At 46.4% G+C, this 22,664-nt stretch overlaps 1 pseudogene; it reads left to right on the top strand.

The window, feature by feature from the left end:
• Positions 1-409: 409 nt before the first annotated feature.
• Positions 410-22,350, top strand: LOC133500045 (uncharacterized; annotated as a pseudogene).
• The last annotated feature ends 314 nt before the right edge of the window (positions 22,351-22,664 follow it).

The following is a 22,664-nucleotide window of genomic DNA, read 5'->3' as shown; positions in this document are numbered from 1 at the left end:
GGTGCCCATATTAAACATCCGCCACATAGGATGGGGAGAGAAAAACAACAGATGCAAAGAGTCAGATCTGTGACAGGCTGGAGAGTGGAGTCACCCAACATGGCAACAGCAGTTGGACCTCCCCCATAGTTATGGTGCGTAAGAAGGATGGGACGTACCATCTTTGCGTTGATTACAGAGGCCTCAACGACTGCACCATAACTGATGCATACCCGCAAGCCCGTATCCGCTGCAAACACTCTCCAATGCCAAATGTTTCAGTACGTTGGAGCTTATATCAGGCTACTGGCAGGTGGAGATGACACCGAGAGCCTGCAGAGCAGAAGCCTTCTGCACTCATACTGGCCTCTTTGAATGGAATGTCATGCAGTTCAGTCTCTGCAATGCTCCAGCAACATTCCAACGGCTGATGGACTGCATTTGTTTGGACGACATCATCATCTTGGCCAAGGACGTGTCGGAGATGCTTCAGCGGTTCGGTCAGGTATTCGACCGACTTCAGCAAGCTAATTTGAAATTAAAACCGGCCAAATGTTGCCTATTTCGTTACCAGGTTGAATATCTGGACCATATAGTGTCCGAGTGTGGTGTGGCCATGGATCCCAGCAAAGAGGAAAAAGTCAGAACGTGGCCCCCGCCAACATCAATCCAGGAGGTCCGATGCTTCATCGGACTGGCCTCCTACTACCGCCAGTTCGTAAAGGACTTGGCTTCAATAGCCGAACCAGCGCATAACTTGTTGAAAAAGATTGCTCACTTCCAGTGGCATTCAGAGCACCAAGCAGCTTTTGATTAGCTTAAGTATTGCCTCACTACAGCCCCTGTCCTCGGCTATCCACTGGACCATGGTGACTTGGTGCTAGAAATTGATCCAAGTGATAAAGGTATCTGTGCTGTGCTCTCGCAAATAAAGCAGGGCATAGAGCGTGTCCGGGCATATGGCAGTCGTAAGCTAACAAAAACTGAACAGAACTACTGCACCAGAAGGCTCGCAATTGTTGATTTCACATAAAATTTTCGTCAGTACCTTCTTGGATCTCCTTTCTAGGTGCACACAGATCACAGTAGCATGTGCTGGTTGACAAAAATGAGAGAGTCGGAAGGACAATTAGCTCATTGGCTTGAGAAGCTAGCCAAGTACGACTTCGAGATTGTTCACCGTCCAGGTCAGGTGCACACCAATGCTTATAGCCTCTCCAGAAGGCCATGCCGGCAGTCTTGTCCCTGCAAAATACAGGTTCCATCCACACTTCCTGGAGGTGTCACTCATCAGTCAGTCCAGTGTAATTTGGACTCTGACCAGAGCTCTCTGTTGCCGAGTCCAGTGGGGGTGGGAGCGCTTCCACCTGATACGGCACTGAATCCAGTAAGGGTGGAGGAACTGCCGGCTGGTCCAGAACTGTGTCCAGTGGGGCTACTGCACCTCTACACCTGACAATAAGATTTTGAACCAAAACGGTCTACTTTTAGAATTAAAGATTTTTGAGATTCCTCGACTTCTGCCTTCCCTGTCTGCTTCCCTGCATTTGGGTACTCTTTGAATTGACATGCCTCCCCCTTCACTAGCCCTGACCATGACAGTGAGGATACAATGTCATAAAACCATTGTCTCCAGTTAACTCTGTGAGATTTGGTCACTGGGTAATAAATCATAAAGGGTCACGGGAGTGCCAGAGCCAATCTCAGCTGTCATCGGGGAGGAAGCGGGGTACAACCTGAATTGGATGCTAGCCAATCACAGGGCACATGGAGAAAGACAACAGTCACAATCACAATTAAACCTAGTGTTTATTTTTAGAGTCTCCAATTAATGCATCTTTTTGGGATTTGGGAGGAAACCGGAGTGCCCGGAGAAACCCCGCACAGGCGCAAGGAGAATATGCAAACTCCACACAGGCGAGGCTGGGATTTGAAACCTGGTCCTCAGAACTCTGAGGCCAATGCTATAACCAGTTAATCTGCCGGGAATAAATCAACGTTGATTAATGACATCCGATCTAACCTATGATCTGGATGTTTTTTTTTTTTTTTTATTAAATGAAATGTGGTAGCGGCACCCTTTTTCCCTATTGAACACTTGTTCATAAAATGGAAAAATTGATGGTGTTTTCTCATTTAAAATGCTACCGCAGCGACTTTTAGGTAACCACATTTCATTCATCCATCCATCCATTTTCTTAGCTGCTTATCCTCACAACGATCATGGAGAGTGCTGGAACCTATCCCAGCTGTCAATGGGCAGGAGGTGGGCTAGACCCTGAAATGGTTGCTGGCCAATCGCATGCCACATCGAGACGAACACCCGCACTCACAATCACACCGAGGGGCAATGTCGAGTGTCCAATTAATGTTGCATGTTTTTGGGATGTGGGAGGAAATAACAGTGCCCGGAGAACAAAGGCACAGGGAGAACAAAGTGCTAAATAATATTAGGTTGAATACTGACACAGGAAAGGTGTCACTTTTGGTCTTGTTGGATCTCTTTGAGGCTTTTCATACAGTAGATCATTATATCCTGCTGAAGAGGTTGGAAATGTGGGTTGGACTAAATGGAATGGTCCTTAAATGGTTAAGGTCCTCCCTGGGGGAAAGGAGCTACTTTGTAACCATTGAAAGTGCTCAATCTCAATAAATGCCAATGACCTGTGGGGGGTCCCTCAAGGGTCAGCTCTTGGACCCATCCTGTTCACCCTGTATAGGCTACCCTTGGGTCAAATTAGAACTTTTATTTTGATTATCATACCTATGCAGTGACTCACAGTTTTATTTAGCAGTGTCCCCAGATAACTACAGCTCATTTGAGGTGTCACTCTAAAGCAGATAAACAACTGGATGAGCCAAAAATTTCAACTAAACAACATCAAACTGAGAGAATTTTTTTGGGCAATAAAGATAATTTCTGTTAGTAAATACATGAACTCGCTACATTAAAAACTAAAGACCAAGTATGAAACGTTGGTGTTCTGATGGATTCCAAACTGACTTTCAATTGTCATATCAAATCAATCACAAAAGCTGCCTTTTACCATCTGAAGAACAAGATCATGTGTTGCCTTGTCTGAGAGAGACAGTCATACACAGGTTATATTCTTTTCACAAAGCAGTTTCAAAAGCATCATATTCTTCACTAAAGGTTGAATGGAAAAACAGTAATAAAAAACATTTTTGAAAGTCTGTTCTGAAAGGTAGGAACATAATCTTAAAGGTTTGTCCCAGGATTGCGACTGGGCCATTGGTCTTTCAGATGCATTCGTGGCTCGCGTACATTGTGACCAAAAAACAAGCTCAAAAGGACTGAACCCGAAACTTTCCTGAACTGATTCCCTGACATCAGAAAACAACAACAAATGCACCCCCTCATCCCAATTCTTTGTCTCAAAACAATAAGTCTTGATCATATTCTTCAAAGTTTGATGAAACCTCTCTAATGCTCTGTGCGACTCTGGATGATAAGCACTGGACTTAACCTGTTCTATGCCCATCTGATACATTGCTTGTTGAAACACCTTGGACATAAAATAAAATAAGCAAATGGTTGTTTTATTATTTTTGTTTTTAATGATATTTCTTCCATTTTACACTGTTTTTAATTTTTGTAATATTTGGGGTAGTCATTCATTGGTGTATTTTTGTAAAGAATTCAGGATCTGATAGCACATTGAGTTGCCTTGTGTATGCAAATAGATTTGCTTTGCTTTGCTTTGCTTTGCTCATTACATGGCGGTGCTCTGGAGGCTGGGTCCCCTTGGCTGGATGGTTGCTTGGTGTGGAGGCTGCCCTCTCATGGCCCATGGCTCCTCCCTGGGTTCCCGCATTTATCGTTCTCTTGTTGGGAGTCCCTATTCACCCTCCTTTCTCATCAAAGGGATGAGCTTCTGTTGTGGTCCAATGAACTTTGGGTTTTATTCGATTATGTTTGTCGCACGTTGGGAAAAATGTCTCTTTTCAGAATCACATTTAATGGCCAAGTATGTTACAACACACGAGGGATTTGTCCCCACCAGTCGGTGCCACCCTGGTATGACATTCATGTTGTGTAATGAGAAAAACAAATAAACTAACAAGAACGAAGAACAATAGACGTTCAATTAATAGGGAACTATTCCTTGTAAGAGTCACAGTTGTGCAAAGATGCAGTTTTCTAGCATTTAGAGGAGGTAGAGTGGATGAACCCCCTGCATTGTTAAGGTTATACAGTGTGCCCTTACCTATTTACAGTTCACCGTTATAGACCAGTGACAATTGTGCAAAGGGAGCAATTTAAAGTAAGGAATCATGCGATAGTCTACAGTATATATTAGTAATACTAATACTGATTGGACCAGCAGGATTTGAGGGTATGTCCCAACAACGGCGCAGGGCAGAAATTAGTAGGTTCACTCATCAATAATTTAAAGACTTAATTGCAAGAAGGAAACAACTGTGAGAATATAATTCCCAAGAACTTGAAGGTCTCGATGTTTGACACAAGACAGTTGGACAGCGTGAGGGGCAGCTGTGGTGAAGGATACCTCGAAAGTCCACAATCATATCTACTGTCTGTTCAACACCAGGTTGTGTTAGCCACACAACAGCCAAAAATCTCACCACTTCCTGTCAATACCCAGACTCGTCGGTGTCTTTGATGAGGCCAATTGCTGTGGTGTCATCTGCGGACTTCCGGAGTTTAACAGCTGGGTGCCTTGAGGTACAGTCATTCATATACAGTGAGAAGAGCAGTGGAAAGTGGACACAACCTGTGCCACAGTGCTGATTGTGCGTGTGGATGAGGTGTCGACCCCCAGCCTCACCTGCTGTGTCCTGCCAGGCAGGAAGTTTTAGATCCACTAGCAGATGGCAGGTGAGACGCTGAACCGGAGAATCTTGGAGAAGAGGAGCTTGGGGATGATGGTGTTGAATCCAGAGCTGAAGTCCACAAACAGGATCCCCGCATAGATGTTCAAGGATGAAGTGCAGACCCATGTTGATGGCATCATCCTCAGACTTGTTAGCTTGGTAAGCAAACTGCACTGAGTCCAGCTGGGGACCTGCAATGCTCTTGGGGTGGTCAATCACAAGGCGTTTAAGGGACTTCATCACTACAGATGTCAAGGCAACGGGCCTGTCATCATTTTGATCCAAGATTGCTGGGTTCTTAGGGACCGGGATGATGGTGGACTGTTTGAAGCAGGTTGGTACTTCACAGAATTCTCATTATTATTCTTTCAAGTTGATCTGCGCAGACTTTGAGGCAGGATGGGAACATTGAATGATGATAGAGCTGTTAATTAGGTGAGCGTTAGTGTCATCCCAATTTTGCGCCAACTGAAATTTGGTAATCAGCAACATCCATCCATCCGTTACCCGAATTGCTTATCCTCACAAGGGTTGCGGGATTGTTGGAGCCTATCCCAGATGACTTTGGGCAGGAGGTGGGTTAACCCTGAACTGTTTGCCAGCCAATCCCAGGGCACACTCACAATCATACCTAGGGGCAGTTTTTTAGAGCTTCCAATTAATGCATGATTTTGGAATGTAGGAGGAACCCGGACTGCCCGGAGAAAAACCATGCAGGCACGGGAGAGCATGCAAACTCCACACAGGTGGGGCCAGGATTTGAAGCTTGGTTCTCATACTTGGGAGGCCAACGCTCTAACCAGCATGGCACCTGCACCCACTTTTCATAGAACAAAAAACAGTAGGCGGTTCAGACCTTGGGAGGTTTGGACAAAGACATCGACAGGTTAATTTGATGAAAAAGGAGGAAAAAGAAAAAAAAAGTTGAGTGCCATTGGTGGTGGTGTTCACCACATGCTTAGAGAAAACTTGTGCATGCAAATTATTCCTGCATGAGTCCCCTTGCTGGTGATTCAGCCTCACACAAAAGTGTAGTTGGGTAGTTGGCAGAATGTCTCTGCAGTCAGTGATTGCCGAAGCAACAAGGAAGACTTGTACGAGCCTGTTATGGGTTGACCATAGGATTTGCAATGAGTTTTCAATCTTATTTGGTGGTGTAGAAGACTTAATGTCTGTTTCGTAACATTTTCTAGTTGTCTGAGGTTAAACAGCCGGTTGATAGCAGAAATTTAACCCTGTAAAAAGGGAGAATAATTTCCAGCTTGCAGTGTCTCTTAAATGCCAGTGTGCGCCACCAATGATCCCAGATTGTTCATTGTACTTCATTTAAATTCCTGTAACAGTCAGTATTTAATATTTAAAATGTAGTTTATCTAACTCATAAATCCATTGTCACCACTGTCCCAAACTGTCAAATTTGAAGAGAGGGTTTCCCAAATTCTTGGTCATTAGAGCTGTCCGCAGAAAAAGGTTGGCTGGTTAAACTTCAGGATCCAGGAATGCAAAAAGTCATCAGCTCTTGGGGTTACTTGCTTCATAGAGTGCATTCGCGACACTCTTCATTGGCTGGATCATTGGTGCTCTAGGCGATGTCTTCATATGAAATGGCACATGTCAGATGGCAATTTATGCTTGGAATTGTTCTCCCTTCAAGGTTTGTACTCGACTGAATACCATTGATGTTCATGACTTCTGCTCTAAAATGTATTTTTTAACGTGGCTTGAGTGAGTCTTTGCTTTATTTTTGTATAAATTCTGCTGTGAAGATCAGACGAGAGGGGCGGAGTTAGTTTTTGGCTTTTTTTCTTGCAGGCATGACTTCTCTGAACTGACTGAGGAATTTTTGCATATCCTTTTATAAGATGAAGACCCCTCAGATACGTCCAATGTAGCAGTGTGGCATCTAGATGCAGAGTATGGGTTTATTACAAGAAAAGAACCTGTCCTGCTTCTCAGCGGTCTTTTTCCAACTGTTTGTCTTTGTCATCAGTTGCATTTGGCTCATTTTCAACTATTACCCCTTCCTCTTTCTCATCAGATCCTGAATTCTGCGTTTTAGCTCTAAAGTTCCCTAAAGGTTCCATACTCTGCAATATCTTGAGGGTGGAGCTCAGCTTCCACAAAGTCTACGCTTACGAGTCTTGTCTGTGCCAACACAGAATCTTCTTCAAGAAGTGACTCTTCCTCAATGACAGTTCGGTCAATTTTTGAGGCTTGAGTTTCCTCTTCAGTTTGGTCCTCTTTTTTCTCCTCACCCTTCTGGTCTTCACCTAATATCCCTCCTCTTTCTTCTACAGCCGTAACTTCTGTCTGATTGATGGTTTGTGTGTGATCTTTTGGACCTAGGCTGAGTGGTGATGGAAGCAGATTTTCTTTTTCTTTGAACTCCTGTTTCTATCGAGGGCTGTGCAACCTCCTTCTCATCTATGATGTTTGGCCTTTCATCACTCTCATTTATTGTCAAAATCCATGACTGTCCCTCTTCCCGTTTCTCGTGATGTGTAATAGAGTCTTTTGCCATTTTAACATTTGGATTAATGTTTTTTCCTCTGTGGATTATAGCTTCCGTCATCCCTTTCTCCGGTTCCCCTATTTTCAAATTTGTCCTCAGCTTCTTCCAGGAGCTTCTGGTTTACCAAGATCTGCCCTCTTTTTCACAGAGCTCATCCCTTCAGAACGCTGAACAAGTGTGGAAAGGTGGATGTGTAACTGCTTGGCTACTGTTAAATAAACAATGTCGGTTGGACTGTCATAGTTGTTGTTTATTATGAGTTCGTATTTATGACAGAAGTGTTTTTCTTGGAAACATTTATTAACTTTATTGCCGCATTAGTGTGATAGACTAAGACAAGTTCCAATACACAAATTTGGCTCATGTTGCTGCAGTAGGAACATAAAGCCATTGTTAATCAAGGACCCTCTGTGATTAAATTTAGCTGTTACATGAGCATATTTATAAAGAATGCAATGCTTTGCAATAGAGTAACTACTGTAATTTCTGGTGCGTAATGCATATTTTCCCCCCATAAAATGTCAAAAGTCATTAGCGTGCATTATACTGAGGTAAAAAAGAAAAATGAAACAAATACTTTCATTTTATTTAATTGTATTCTACTATTTAGAGTTTCTGAAAAAGTTCTACACTTTCATTTCAATATGGCACCACTACCTATGGGCTGTAGAAAAGAAAAAATATTCTAATATGCCACTGCCATTTACAGGTTATGAAAAAGTTGTACCCGACACTTTCATTCCAATAAGACAGGGGGACATATGACTCCATATATGTATGTACAGTTGTGCTCATAACAACATACCCTGGCAGGATTTGTGAAATGGTTTTTTTTTAATGTAGCTGATTACTGAACAACAACCGGTTCCCATAACACCAGGGCCCTATCCTGTATCCAGTCACCACCCTCCAGCTCAGCAGAAACCAAACCCAATCTCCTATTTCATTGGAGCTGCCGCGCAGGAGATCAAGCAGGAGGTCAAGGAGGCTCAAAAGAACCAAACTGATCCCAAGACTGGACATCCTTGCCCCATGTTTCTACCCAAATCTGCACTCTCTGGAGTCTTACAGTGGGCCCACAACTCAAAACACACTTGTCACCCTGGCATCACCCATATTACCCAGTTCGTCCAGAAGCACTTCTGCCAGGTTTCATCAATGAGACTTGAGAATTCATCCAAACCTGCTTTATCTGTACCCAACGGACGTCTTTACACTGGCCGTCAGGTGGCCTGCTTACAACCCTTGCCAATCCCAAACTGCCCTTGGTGTCACATCACCGTGGACTTAATTACCCACTGCCCCACTCTGCATATAACAGTTACTTTCATTATCATCTATCACTTTTATAACTGTGCCCACTTTCTAATATTTGTAAATATGTCCACGATGTGGAAACTGCTAATCACCTTGTTTTACACGTTTAAACTCCATGGTATACCCAACAAAATTATCTTCAATTGAGGTTGTCAGTTTTCATCTCAGGTCCGAAAGGAATTCTGCAAGGCTGTGGGTGCAGCTACCATCTTATGCTTGGGGTATCATCTGGAGACCAATGGGCAAATGGATCTGGTTAACCAATCTCTGAAATTGTCTCTCCGCTGTGTGGCTGGACACAACCCATCCTAATGGAATTCATTCTTCCTTTGCTTTGAATATGCTCACAACTCCCTCACCAGCTCTGCTACCAGCATGTCCCAATTCATGGGTTGCTACCAGCATGTCCCAATTCATGGGTTGCTACAGTTTCCAACCCCCACTATCCCAAGTACAGGAGCAGGCGGTGGCCGTTCCAACTGTACAGATGAGCCACACAATGAAGTTATGGGAAAGAGTAGTGGAGGCTAAACTCAGGAGTCTCATCAACTTTATTCCTCGGTAGTTCCCACAGCTCTGAACATCCCCTTTGTTCTTAAAAATGGGAACTAGAACACTTTTCCTCCATTCTTCAGGCATCTTTTCGCCCGCTAGTATTCTGTTGAATAAGTTGGTCAAAAAATCCACAGCCATCTCTCCAAATTGCTTCCATACCTCTACCGGTATGTCATCAGGACCAACTGCCTTTCCATTTTTCATCCTTTGTAGTGCCTTTCTGACTTCCCCCTTAGTAATCATTTCCACTTCCTGGTCCTTCACTCTTGCCTCTTCAACTCTTCCTTCTCTCTCATTTTCTTCATTCATCAACTTCTCAAAGTATTCTTTCCATCTATTTAGCACACTACCGGCACCAGTCTACGCATTTCCATCTTTATCCTTAATCACCCTAACCTTCTGCACATCCTTCCCATCCCTATCCCTCTGTCTGGACAAACTGTAGAGATCCTTTTCTCCTTCTTTCGTGTCCAACCTGGTGTACATGTCTTCTTATGCCTCTTGTTTAGCCTTTGCCACCTGTACCTTTGCCCTACGTCGCATCTCGATGTACTCCTTTCGCCTCTCCTCAGTCCTCTCAGTATCCCACTTCTTCTTCGCTAATCTCTTTCCTTGTATGACTCCCTGTATTTTGGGGTTCCACCACCAAGTCTCCTCCCCTTTCCTACCAGATGACACACCAAGTACTCTCCTGCCTGTCTCTCTGATCACCTTGGCTGTCGTCGTCCAGTCTTCCGGGAGCTTGGGTTGTCCATCGAGAGCCTGTCTCAGCTCTTTCCGGAAGGCCGCACAACATTCTTCCTTTCTCAGCTTCCACCACCTGGTTCTCTGCTCTACCTTTGTCTTCTTAATCTTCCTACCCACCACCAGAATCATCCTACATACTACCATCCTATGCTGTCGAGCTACACTCTCCCCTACCACTACTTTACAGTCAGTAACCTCCTTCAGATTACATCGTCTGCACAAAATATAATCTACCTGCGTGGTTTTACCTCCGCTCTTGTAGGTCACTATATGTTCCTCCCTCTTCTGGAAATAAGTGTTCACTACAGCCATCTCCATCCTTTTTGCAAAGTCCACCACCATCTGCCCTTCAAAGTTCCTTTCCTGGATGCCGTACTTACCCATCACTTCTTCATCGCCCCTGTCTCCTTTACCAATATGTCCATTACAATCTGCACCAATCACAACTGTCTCGCTGTCTGGGATGCTCAGAACTACTTCATCTAGTTCCTTCCAGAATTTCTCTTTCAACTCTAGGTCACATCCTACCTGTGGTGCATAGCCGCTAACCACATTATACATAACACCCTCAATTTCAAATTTTAGTCTCATCACTCGATCTGATATTCTTTTCACCTCCAAGACATTCTTAGCCAGCTCTTCCTTTAAAATAACCCCTACTCCATTTCTCTTCCCATCTACTCCGTGGTAGAATAATTTAAACCCTGCTCCCAAACTTCTAGCCTTACTACCTTTCCACCTGCTGTCTTGGATGCACAGAATATCAACCTTTCTCCTAATCATCATCTCAACCAACTCCTGAGCTTTTCCTGTCATTGTCCCAACATTCAAAGTCCCTACACTCAGTTGTAGGCTCTGTGCATTCCTCTTTTTCTTCTCACGCTGGATCCGGTTTCCTCCTCTTCTTTGTCTTGGACCCACAGTAGCTGAATTTCCACCGACGCCCTGCAGGTTAGCAGTGCCGGGGGCGGGCGTTGTTAACCCGGGCCACGACCGATCCAGTATGGGATTCTTTAGATGAACGCTCATATTTGTTTGGCACAGTTTTTACGCCGGATGCCCTTCCTGACGCAACCCTCTGCATTTATCCGGGCTTGGGACCGGCCTACAGATTACACTGGTTTGTGCCCCCATAGGACTGCATTTAAAAAAAAATGCCTTACATGCTGGATCAAAGGATTTTATCCAAAAATGGGTAATCAAACATTACATTGGCTTGCCCGCTGGGACATTGGAGGAATGTGTTAATCATGCCCTCCATGCAGAAAAAATCTAAAAGATGAGAAGAAACGAACACGCACGGATGCTTTTTATCAGGAACTACCAAACAAAATCTATTATCAAAGATGAGACAGACATGCATGAATAGACCTATGGAAGTAGATTGCCACCAGGAATTGAATTTGAAATATAAAGTGAAATAAGATTTGAATTTGAAATGTAAAGTGAAATAGGATTTGAATTTGAAAATGTAAAGTGAAATAGGATTTGAATTTGAAATGTAAAGTGATCACATTTTAAATAGTTGCCAGAATTCGCTGTCTGAAATTCAATAGTTGCTCCAATTCGCTATCTGAAATTCAATAATTTCCTGTCTGAAATTCAATTGGCTACAATGCATTGTTAAGAAGGCAGGGTTACTTCTGGTCACAGACATTAGCAAAGGATGTCAGAACCCAACACCCAGCAGCCAACCAATCCTGTTACACCTTCTTAGTCACGTGACATCTCTGTGGTGGTCAAGGAAGATAACGTTACCCAGCACCCAGCCAATCCAGTTACGCTTTCTTAGTCACGTGACATGACGTGACACAAGAGTGGCGGGCATGTACAAGGAAAACGTGGCTGTCATGGAAGATAACGCTAACACAACGGTGACTTCAATGCTTGTATTTTCCTGTAGTATGTTGTTAAAAAGGAGTGTAACACGTTACAACTGGAAATTTGGCAACGGAACGTAGTTATTTTCCCCACGGACATGTTTGACAGCAACGCTGTTTCTCAACTTCACAATTGTGCAAAGGTCTACACCTGTCATTTCACACTGTAGAGCTGAAGATCTTTGGAAAGGGAACCCAGGTTAGGGCTTAATGCCAATCATTTCACACAGACTCGGGTCGGGCTCGGCCTTGCGGTCCGTTTTTGCTTTTCATCTTGCTGCCCCCAAAACGGAACAAGATGCTCCAGTCGCTCCAATATTTTGTGCCAGCAACTTAAGCAAAGCCTGAGGTGTGGAAAAGTTTTGATCAACTGCACAATATAAATAATGATGCAGTCGGTTACATGAAATGCAAAAGATGCGACGTGTATAAATGGTTCATTTTTGACAAAAGGCAAAAGAGCTGTTGTGTGCGTGTGCATTTTTTAAAATATTGTCGGGCTGTAATCGGCTTACATTTTTATTGCTTCGGGGTACAACACTTTGTTCTGTTACAAGCAATGTAAACAAACCTCATGGTTTTTCAGTTGATTTAAAAGCTTGTAAGCACATCCTGTAGTGTATTTTAGATAAAATATCATATTTTAAGTAAGATTATTGTAATTTCATAGTATTTTTTCACTGACAATTTAGTGACATGTTTTGGAGGATGTTCTTGAGCATATGCCACTCGATCTGGACTTCCTGGACTTTATCTGCTCTCAAGAACTTGTTTTTTTTAAATGCCTTTTCTTGTCAAGTAACTGTTCCTTCAGATATTTTGGATGCACTGGCTTATTTGCACAGACTAATTGTCAGGTCCCATCGGAAACGGGGGTAGGACCCAAATGCAGGAACTCGGAAGACGCAAGGTAGTTCAAGAAAAGACACGTTTATTGTATGCAGGGGTCGGGGATCGAGCGGGGAGTCCGGTGCAGATGAGCGGACAGGCAGGAGTCGGTACACGGGGAAACAATCAACGCAGGCAGAAGTATCGAAGGAGTCAGGCTTACGGGGTTGGTCGGAGAACGGACGAAGGTCGGTACACACAGGTTCAATCAGGAATACGAGAGTGCTGGAACGGGACATAAAGCTCAACGATCTGGCAGAGAACCAGTCGTCACCGGGTCCTATATAAACAGGGGATGATCAGCCCGCATGAGGCACAGGTGTGTGCCTCCCAATTAGTGCAGCCGCGCGGGCACCCGCACAGCTCGTGTTGAAGCGGCAGGATCATGACAGTACCCCCCCTCAAAGGCACGGCTCCCAGACGTGCCTAAATGAAAAAAAAACAGACAAAAGTAACACAGGCAGGGGTGGGCGGAAGGGGGTACGGAGGAGGGCACGCCCCCCCCCCTGAACCCCAGACTGGTGGCCATCCAGGCCACCAAACACGAGGCGTCCGGGTGGACAGGTCAGGAGGACGACCCGGACGCCAAGCACCAGGGTCCCCACAGGGCGACTCGGGCGGACGACCTCTGTAAGGAACCAAACGGCGAAGCAGGAACCAGAACGAGGCAGGCCACTGCTCCGGACGAGAACCTCCCACGCCGTCGTTGCGAGACGACCAGGGACTGGTCGCCACCGAGGCTTGGTCAGGAAGCGGCTGGGAGCCATATGGAGCGAATAGGATGATGGAGAGAAGGACCAGAGCAATGACCACCACCCTTCCGTAGTCTCTCCAGCTCCAGGGTGGCTCCACAGAACTCCCCAGCTCCTTCTGGACAGGAACGTGAGAAGGCGGCGCCAGTACCGCCCCCTCCTGGACAGCAACTTGAGAAGGCGGCGCCAGTACCGCCGCCTCCTGGACAGCATCTTGAGAAGGCGGCGCCAGTACCGCCCCCTCCTGGACAGCAACTTGAGAAGGCGGCGCCAGTACCGCCCCCTCCTGGACAGCAACTTGAGAAGGCGACCCCGTCGCCGCCCCCTCCTGGACAGCAACTTGAGAAGGCAGCGACCCCGTCGCCGCCCCCTCCTGGACAGGAACGTGAGAAGGCAGCGACCCCATCGCCGCCTCCTTGACAGGAACGAGAGAAGGCTGCGACCCCGTCGCCACCTCCTGGACAGGAACGAGAGAAGGCAGCGACCCCGTCGCCGCCTCCTGGACAGGAACGTGAGAAGGCGGCAGCAGCATCACCAACTCCACCTCCTCCTGGACGGGAGCGTGAGGCGGCTGGGGAACTGTCGCCACCTCCTGGACAGGAACGTGAGGGCGTGCCCGTCGCCGACAGAGCAGGAACGGGGAGCGGCCGCGGGCCGGTTGCCGACAGAGCAGGAACGGGGAACGTCCGCGGGCCGGTCGCCACTGCCACTCCAGAGCACGGACGAGAAGCGGCTGTGGAGACGTCGCCACCTCCTGGACAGCAACGTGAGGCGGCATCGGGTCGGTCCCCACTGCCACGTGAGCTCGCACTGCATCCGTTGAAACAGCAACGTGGGCGTGCCGCGGTGGCGAATCCGTTTCCAGGGCAACGTGAACCTGAGTAGGCGGAGAGTCAGTCGAAACTGACACGTGGGCGTGTCTCGGGAGCGGGTCAGTTCCGACTGCCGCATGAGCTCTGCTCGGAACAGCCAATACAGCGACGTGCACTTGAGGTGGCGAGTCCGTCCCCACTGTGGCGTGCACTTGGCAAGGGGGCGGGTCGGTCTCCACGGCAACATGAACCTGAGCAGTCGGAGAGTCAGTCGAAACTGACACGTGGGCGTGTCTCGGAAGCGTGTCAGTTCCAACTGCCACGTGAGCCTGCCTCAGCAGCGAGTCCGTTGCCGTTGCGACGTCAGCGTAGCTCGGCTGGTTCGCTAATCCTTGCCGGACTTGGGCCGTGAGAGCCGCCAATTCCGCGCTCTGCCTCTCTAACTGCGCCCGCATTTCGCGACAGAACGCCTGTTGGTTTGGCGGCTCCTCCTCCCTCTGGGGTGGAAGCTTCGCCACCAGCTGCGGGTCTGCCGGTCTCACCGTTGCCGGCGAGGAGTGGGAGGACGGTGTCTTCGTTGGCGCGCAGCGAGAGACACCAGGGAGCGCCCGGCCGGGGCGCCTCCTCTGGCCGCCACGCGGAGGTCCCGGATAGATGGCCAAGCGGGTTCCCTCGTACCGATAGGTGTACTTGGACCTACAGGGCGAAGTCGCTCGGGTGCTGGGAACGCAGGGAGGTGAAACAAACTGACTGGGATGCAAAGCCGGGCAAAGAGATTCGAAATCAAAATCATCGGAGTCGTACTCGGGCAGCCGGTCATACAAATCACGGTCCTCCTCATACTCCGAAAAGTCAGAGTCCAGAAGAATATGAGGAGCCGGACGGGTCGTGTTCGGGACGTATTCGTACCTCGCTGGCGGAGCGTAAGACACGGGAGCTGAGGACATCAGGGAGCCCACCCGGATCGGACAGGCTTGGTCCTTTGGCAGACGGTCTACTTTGCGTCGGTCCCGGCGACGCCGGGTCTTTCCTGCTGGGTCCTGTATTGGCCAGATCGTTCTGTCACGTCCCATCGGAAACGAGAGTAGGACCCAAATGCAGGAACTCGGAAGACGCAAGGTAGTTCAAGAAGAGACACGTTTATTGTATGCAGGGGTCGGGGATCGAGCAGGCAGTCCGGTGCAGCAGCGGTAGTTGTGACGTCGGGCGAAGAGAACAGATGAGCGGACAGGCAGGAGTCGGTACACGGGGAAACAATCAACGCAGGCAGAAGTATCGAAGGAGTCAGGCTTACGGGGTTGGTCGGAGAACGGACGAAGGTCGGTACACACAGGTTCAATCAGGAATACGAGAGTGCTGGAACGGGACATAAAGCTCAATGATCTGGCAGAGAACCAGTCGTCACCGGGTCCTATTAAACAGGGGATGATCAGCCCGCATGAGGCACAGGTGTGTCCTCCCAATTAGCGCAGCCGCGCGGGCACCCGCACAGCTCGTGTTGAAGCGGCAGGATCATGACACTAATAAATTTAGAAAACCAGAGGGAAGAACAACAAACGGCTATTGTGCATTTTCAGCAGGAAGCAGCTGGGCGACAACAGATGGTTGTATCCTCAGACTACCTTTGCCGTATTCTAGAACTACATCTCCCTGTCTCATACATCGCCAAACTCTTGGGTGTATCCCGAAGGACTGTATATCGACAAATGGCCGAAGCAGGTCTTACAGTGAGGGCACCACCATGTCGGATGAGGAATTAGACCATTCTATGAAGGATATTAAATCCAGGCAGCCGCACTCCATTTATCCTCCAAAAGTGATTTTCTGTTTGTTAACTAGTGTTGAGGTCTGTGTCACGTTTGAATTTGTGTCAGTGTGAAATTAATTTCTGGCTGGTTGAACAGTGAGGATACTGTGGGTGGTATAGTCCTGGGTTAGAGGCCCTGGTGGGACCGGCGCGTCCCACCTAAATGGTTGAAAAGCCGTAGAGTGTGTGGGCGTACCACTCTAAAAAGGGTTTAGAAGTGCCCTGTGATCGGAGGTTGTGCCGACACAAAAAGGTTGTAAATCCCGTGACTGGCAGACATACCAATGAGTTGAAGCCAGGACAAAACTTTCTGAACCGAGAGGTTGTCTCGTTCTTTTCAGAGAATCCTAGAGACTAGAATTCCTGATTCGAAATCAAAGGACAAAGTGTGCACTATAAAAAGAAGAGATACCCGGATGAACAGAAGTTGAGAAGAGATACCCGGATGAACAGTGAATTGCGCAATTGTAATTTTATTTTAGGAGAGGTTGTTTCATTATTTCAAGAATCCTAGAAACTAGAATTCCTCAAATAAAATTAAGATTTTAAGAGTACATTTGAGAAAAAAAAATAATCAAAGAGGTTTGACCACTTTTGATAATAGACAATTTGAATCAAAATGCAGGGAGAGTTTCATAGGGAAAGTGAATAGTTCGATTTGCGGCAAATACTAAACCATTCTGAACAATGTATGTTATGTGTGTTTTGTCATTTATTTGTATAATATGAATTTAATGAGTATTTGTTTTCTTTTGTATATAGTTCTGATGGCATACGTGGCATATTGTGGCATCAAGGCATTAAAGCATGCCTGAAAAAGAACGAGAGAATGAGAAAGAACAATAGAAAGAATGGATGAGGGAAATGTTGTGAGAATGGATGGTTTCCTCCAATGTCTTCAACTGCGTGTTTGGTGACATTAATGAGGGAAACGGAAAAAGCTTGTGCTAAAAGAGTAGCAAATTGGAAGTGGAAAAAACTAACAGGTTGTCTCCAAAAGGTAGAAAGGTGAGAGAGAATGCTGAGAAAGTTGTGGAAATGAAAGTGAGAGCAAGGATGATGGCGATGGGATGTGCGTTAAAGTTGTCCCGTTTGGCTGTCAAGGAAGAGAGTGTTGGTCTGGTACCTTCAACGCCCAAAGTGCCCTCCGCGCCGCCTCCTTACTTGGAGGAGAAACATCTTTTGGCGTTGTCTCCAAATGACCCATGTGTACCACCTTACCATGACGCCAGGAAATTCCAGGCTCCAGTGTTGAATGTAACAGTGGGTCGACTTGAAGTAGATGTAGACGATCAAACGCCTCTCACTCACTCACAACAAATATCAAACATAATACGGTTGCGGTAACTCTGGCTGCTGGGGTGACTGGTGCCATTAGGGAATTAAAAGGAAAATTGGACAAAGTTGCAGATTTGAGAGTCGACCCATTTACACGTTTGAATCAGCTAGGAATGTATAAAGCGCAATTAAATAGACACCAAGAGGTTCCACAAAATATTAGAGATCAACTTGAGAGAATCACCACTGAACATGAAAACAGAGCGAACGCTGAAGTGGAGGAGCAGAAACGTGCCCTCCGCCAGAACAAGAAGCAGCGTGACTGAAGAGAGAACAGGAATTTGCTGTCTACACTGGTAGAGGCCCTTCAAGTGGGGAAGTGGAAAACAGGTTGTACATTGATCAGTTACAGAACCAAATAACAGAATTAAAGTGTCATGTCCAGAATCTTTCAGGTTCCCACCACAACTCTGTTCTGGATCAAACCAGAAGTCCTGAAGACCCCGAGAAATCTTCCGAAGGTCCAGCTTCTCCTCATGGCCTGTGACACGTTCCCAAATCTTACAGGCTCCCCTGTTGGCCAAAGTTGATCCGGCTACTGGTAACTCTGCTATGTTTTACAAACCTTTCTCTCCCACTGATGTGAGTGTGTTGATGCAGAAACTTCCACCTATGCGATCTGGTGGTGTAAATTGGCTTCAAGGAGTGCAGAGAGCGGTTACGGGACAAATGTTAACAGCAGGTGATATCCATGTCCTTCTTACACAATCATGTCCACTTTCACAGTTGAATACTCTGATGCAAAATTCAGGTTTTTCTTCTCTCCCCGATCATCAGGCTCTTACACGAGAAAATTATTTGACCTTGTCTACAGCACTGGACGCTTTCTTTCCACTTCCCGAGTGTGTTATCTCAGATATGGTGTTTGCTTCCAAAGCAGTTGAGGAGGCCGCGGCTTTTGTTGACCGTGCCCTCACTGATTATTCTCTGAAAACAGGACACGCTCCTACGGCCTCCGCCTTGCATTCGCAAGTGTTCCGAGCAGCTATTTTGAAGGGCGTTCCCAAGTTTGTGGCGCAGGCCATGGAGGCCAATCCAGACCTTCCTGGTACTGAGGTTAACCGGCGGTTGTCACATCTTAAACATCATTTGAGGAGATATGCTAAAGAGAAAGAATCTAAGGTAGACAAACACAAAAGTACAGAAACACAACTTGCTATGTTGCAGTTGCAATATCTGAAAAACCAGGAAGAAGCCACTCATGCTGTGATCTCATCTCCCTCTGTCGGTTCCGAGTGCATGATGTATCAAGCAGGTTCATTCATAGGTCGAGGTGCGCCCCCTGGTGGCCGTGACATGTGCTTCAATTGTGGACGGCCTGGTCATTGGGCCCGCGCTTGCAGACAGCGACCTCAAGTGTCCGGATGGAGAGGCAGAGGTCAACAACCTGCACGTGGCTACAATCGACGAGGTTACACCCAATCCCGAGAGTGAGGACATCTTACACAGCACCAGCAGCAGCAACAGGGATATCCCTCAGTGCCAAACCAGCAGTATCTACCGCCCTCTGGTGGACAGTTTCCACAATAATTCACATGTTTAGGCCTCCAGGAGCCTTTGATGATCCTGACGGGAGGAGGATTAACTTTATCATTTATGGTCGACACAGGAGCTCGGCATTCTACTATCACAGCCCTGCCACCTGATATGTCTCTTACCAGGAAAACCATCTCACTTGTTGGTTTCAAGGGTGAAGAAGCTGCCCTGCAATTGACCACTCCAGTGACTGTTCAATGTTTTTCACAGACTTTTTTGCATTCTTTTGTGTTTGCACTTAACTGTCCAGTCAATCTTCTGGGCAGAGATCTCCTCATCGCCACGTGCCCTCTCATCAAATGCAGCCCTGATGGACTTATCCTGGAATTTCCGGATGGTAACACGTACTGCTGCTCTGCCGCCTCTGCCTCTGGTGCCACCTCCCAGTTTCCGCTTGTTGAAAAACGCCCTGTGGCATGCGCCACTGCTGACATCTATTGGGCAAGAGTGGATATTGACTCCAGTGGTTGACTCGAGGCTGAGCACTTTTGGACTCTCTGGTCACCTTGGGTCCGTAATCTCAGATCTTATGATATGGTAACTGATTGTATGCATTGCACTCTGTACTATGACAGATCACGAGAAGAGATCTATAGCGAGGCTTTTCAGGACATTGATTATAACATATGGGAATTGAACATGGGTGATTTGTTTGTGGGCAAACCAGGTGTTGCCTTTTCGGTGTTTTTGACTCCTGAACAACTCGAATGGTATAAGATGGCGGATCCTCCGGATCGTTCTATGCCTCCTTGTCACCCACATGTCTCCTTGATGGTTTCGCCTCAGCAAAGGATCTTGGTCCGTTTGTCCTGACATGCACACAGGCCACAGATTGGCAAAATTCATTTCACTCTCAATTGCTCTATTCCTCATCCCTTGATGCTTATTGGATTCAGTCTAACACATTTTTGACAACTTCTGTTTTGGAGCACTAGTTTCTGGATAGGCACCATGGACATGAAACAACCGACAGTGACTTTGCTCGTCAACTTCTTGATTCCCTTCCTGCGTCGCTGTGGTCTACGAATCACACTGATGTTGGTCTCTGCAATGTCTCACCTTTTGCGTTTCTGATGAAACCAGGACGAATATATGTTCCCCAATACTCTGTAAAAGAGGCTGGGATGGTTGGCATTTCGGACACAATTGACGGTCTGCTCAAAGCAGCGGTGTTATGTGAAATTCCTGAATCTGATTATAACACACCAATTTTACCCGTTGAAAAGAAAGACACTGGAAAGTTTCGCATGGTCCATGACCTACGAGCAATTAATACGGCTGTTTTAATTCCCACTTTGCCAGTCCCGAACCCTCACTCGACACTGTCCCAAATTACATCAGCCCACACTCATTTCACTTGCATTGACTTGGCTAATGCTCTCTTTTGCATTCCTCTCCATCCTTCAATGAGGCAATTTTTTTGCTTTCACTTGGAATGGTGTTTGTTACTCCTACAATCGCCTGCCTCAAGGTTTTGTCCTTTCCCCCGGACTCTTCAACAACTGTCTTTGTCAGTTGCTGTCTCCGCTTGAATTGCCTAATGGAGTTCTCCTGGTGCAGTATGTGGATGACCTCTTGCTGGCAGCTTCATCTGAAACTTCTTGTCTTGAAGCCACCAGGTCTTTGCTCTCTCATTTGGCCTCTGTTGGCCTGAAGTGTTCCAAGTCCAAACTTCAGATTGCCCGACCACAGGTTTCCTTTCTCGGACGACTGATCTCACGCCACGGCACAGGAATGTCTCCCTCTCACCAAGATGACATCCTTCATCACCTAAAACCAATGAATGTAAAAACCATGCTGGCCTTTCTTGGTCTTTGCAACTACTCCAGACATCATGTTCCAGACTTTGCTGAACTTACTTACCCGCTCCGACAGATGGTAAATGACCAAGGGTATGCGGAACCTTTCTAATATTCTTTGTTGGACCACGGAAGCAGATACTTCCTTCATTTCCTTGAAACAGCATCTTTCCGCTGCTGCGGCTCTTCCAATTCCTGATTACAACCGCATGTTTTATCTAGACGCATCTGAAAAGGTCAGCAGTTTGTCTGCTGCCCTTTATCAGAAGGGGGAAGGAGGAAGTTGACAAGTTGGTCTGTATGCATCCACTCCATTGGAAAAATACGAGCAAAGACATCCAATATGTGCTGCTTTTGCATCTGCTCTCGCCAGAGTGATTCAGAAAACATCTCACATTGTTCTCCATCACCCACTGACTGTGCGAACATCACACAGTACAGTCCAGTATGTCACAAGTCAAGCTTTTACCATGGAAGACAGGGGAAAATTGAGGCAATTTTAACACAACCACATATTCTCTTTATTCATGAAGGAGTAAACATGTCTGAAGGTCTGCTTGAAGGAGAACCACATTGTTGTGTACAAAGAACTAAGGAAGAAGACTCACTTCGGAGTGAACTCTATGAGACACCGCTTGAGAACCCGGACATCATTCTTTTCACAGATGGATGTTGCTTCAAGGGCAACGATGGCCTTCAATCTGGATTTGCAGTAACCCAACCCACAGAAACAGGTTTTGAAGAAGTCCAAGCTGTAAGAATTTTAGGCTCACAGTCAGCACAAAGAGCAGAAATTTTGGCATTGACAGCAGGTCGCAGGTTAGCAGAAAACCACTCAGTAAACATTTACACAGATTCAGCGTATGCACACATGACAGTTCATGTTGCATTAAAAGAATGGCAGCGAAACAATTTCCAAACTGCAACCGGTACACCCATTAAATATCAGGACGACATTCTCAAATTGGGAGATGCCTCACTGCTCCCAACAGCGGTAGCAGTAATAAAATGCAAAGGTCACTCTAGAACTAATGATTTTGTATCAGCAGGTAACGAATCAGCAGATCAAGTAGCAAAAAAGGCTACAGGGTACCGACCAACACTCCAACTAATTGTAAGTGAGTCTGAATGTGAAAATCAACAGGAGGTGACAGTAGAAACAGTTAAGGTGTGGCAGGAAAAGGCAAGTCCAGAAGAAAAGAGTATGTGGAAGTCGAAAGGGGGTGTCAAAGATGAGGATGGCATATGGCGAAAAGAAGGTAAATGCATTCCATCTCAGACACAATTGAAAAATTTAATTTCTGAAGCCCATGGAACATGCCATGTAGGTGTGGATGAAACATTGAGATGACTCCACTCCTGGTGGCATCCTTTTATGAGACAAATTGTTAAAGGTGAAATGCAGGACTGCAGCGTTTGCAGTAGGTATAACAGTATGCCTACAACAAAACCACCGCAGGGAGTCCACGATTCGGCCGTGGACGCTCCTGGTCAGGTGATTTCAATGGATTTTACTGACATGATTAAAACAGTGTCAGGTTACCGGTATTTGCTAGTTATAGTAGATTCTTTTTCAGGATGGCCAGAAGCATATCCCTGCAAATCTGAAACAGCGAGCGTAGTGGTAAAACATTTGGTTAATCATTACATTCCATCACATGGGTTCCCTAGGAAAATTAGATCAGACAATGGAACTCATTTCAAAAACAAACATCTCCAGGCTGTAGAAAAAACGTTAGGTTTGAAACATCATTTTGGTTCTGTGTATCATTCACAATCGCAAGGTCAGGTTGAGCGCATGAACAGGAACATTAAGGAAAAGATAGCTAAAGCTTTAGCTTCATCCACACTCAATTGGTTGCAAGCTCTTCCATTGGCATTGATG

This window comes from Syngnathoides biaculeatus, chromosome 4, assembly GCF_019802595.1.
Source record: "Syngnathoides biaculeatus isolate LvHL_M chromosome 4, ASM1980259v1, whole genome shotgun sequence".
In the NCBI taxonomy this organism is placed as follows: Eukaryota; Metazoa; Chordata; class Actinopteri; order Syngnathiformes; family Syngnathidae; genus Syngnathoides; species Syngnathoides biaculeatus.
The sequence above is the reverse complement of the archived record's forward strand: the minus strand, read 5'-3'. Positions and strand labels throughout refer to the sequence as shown.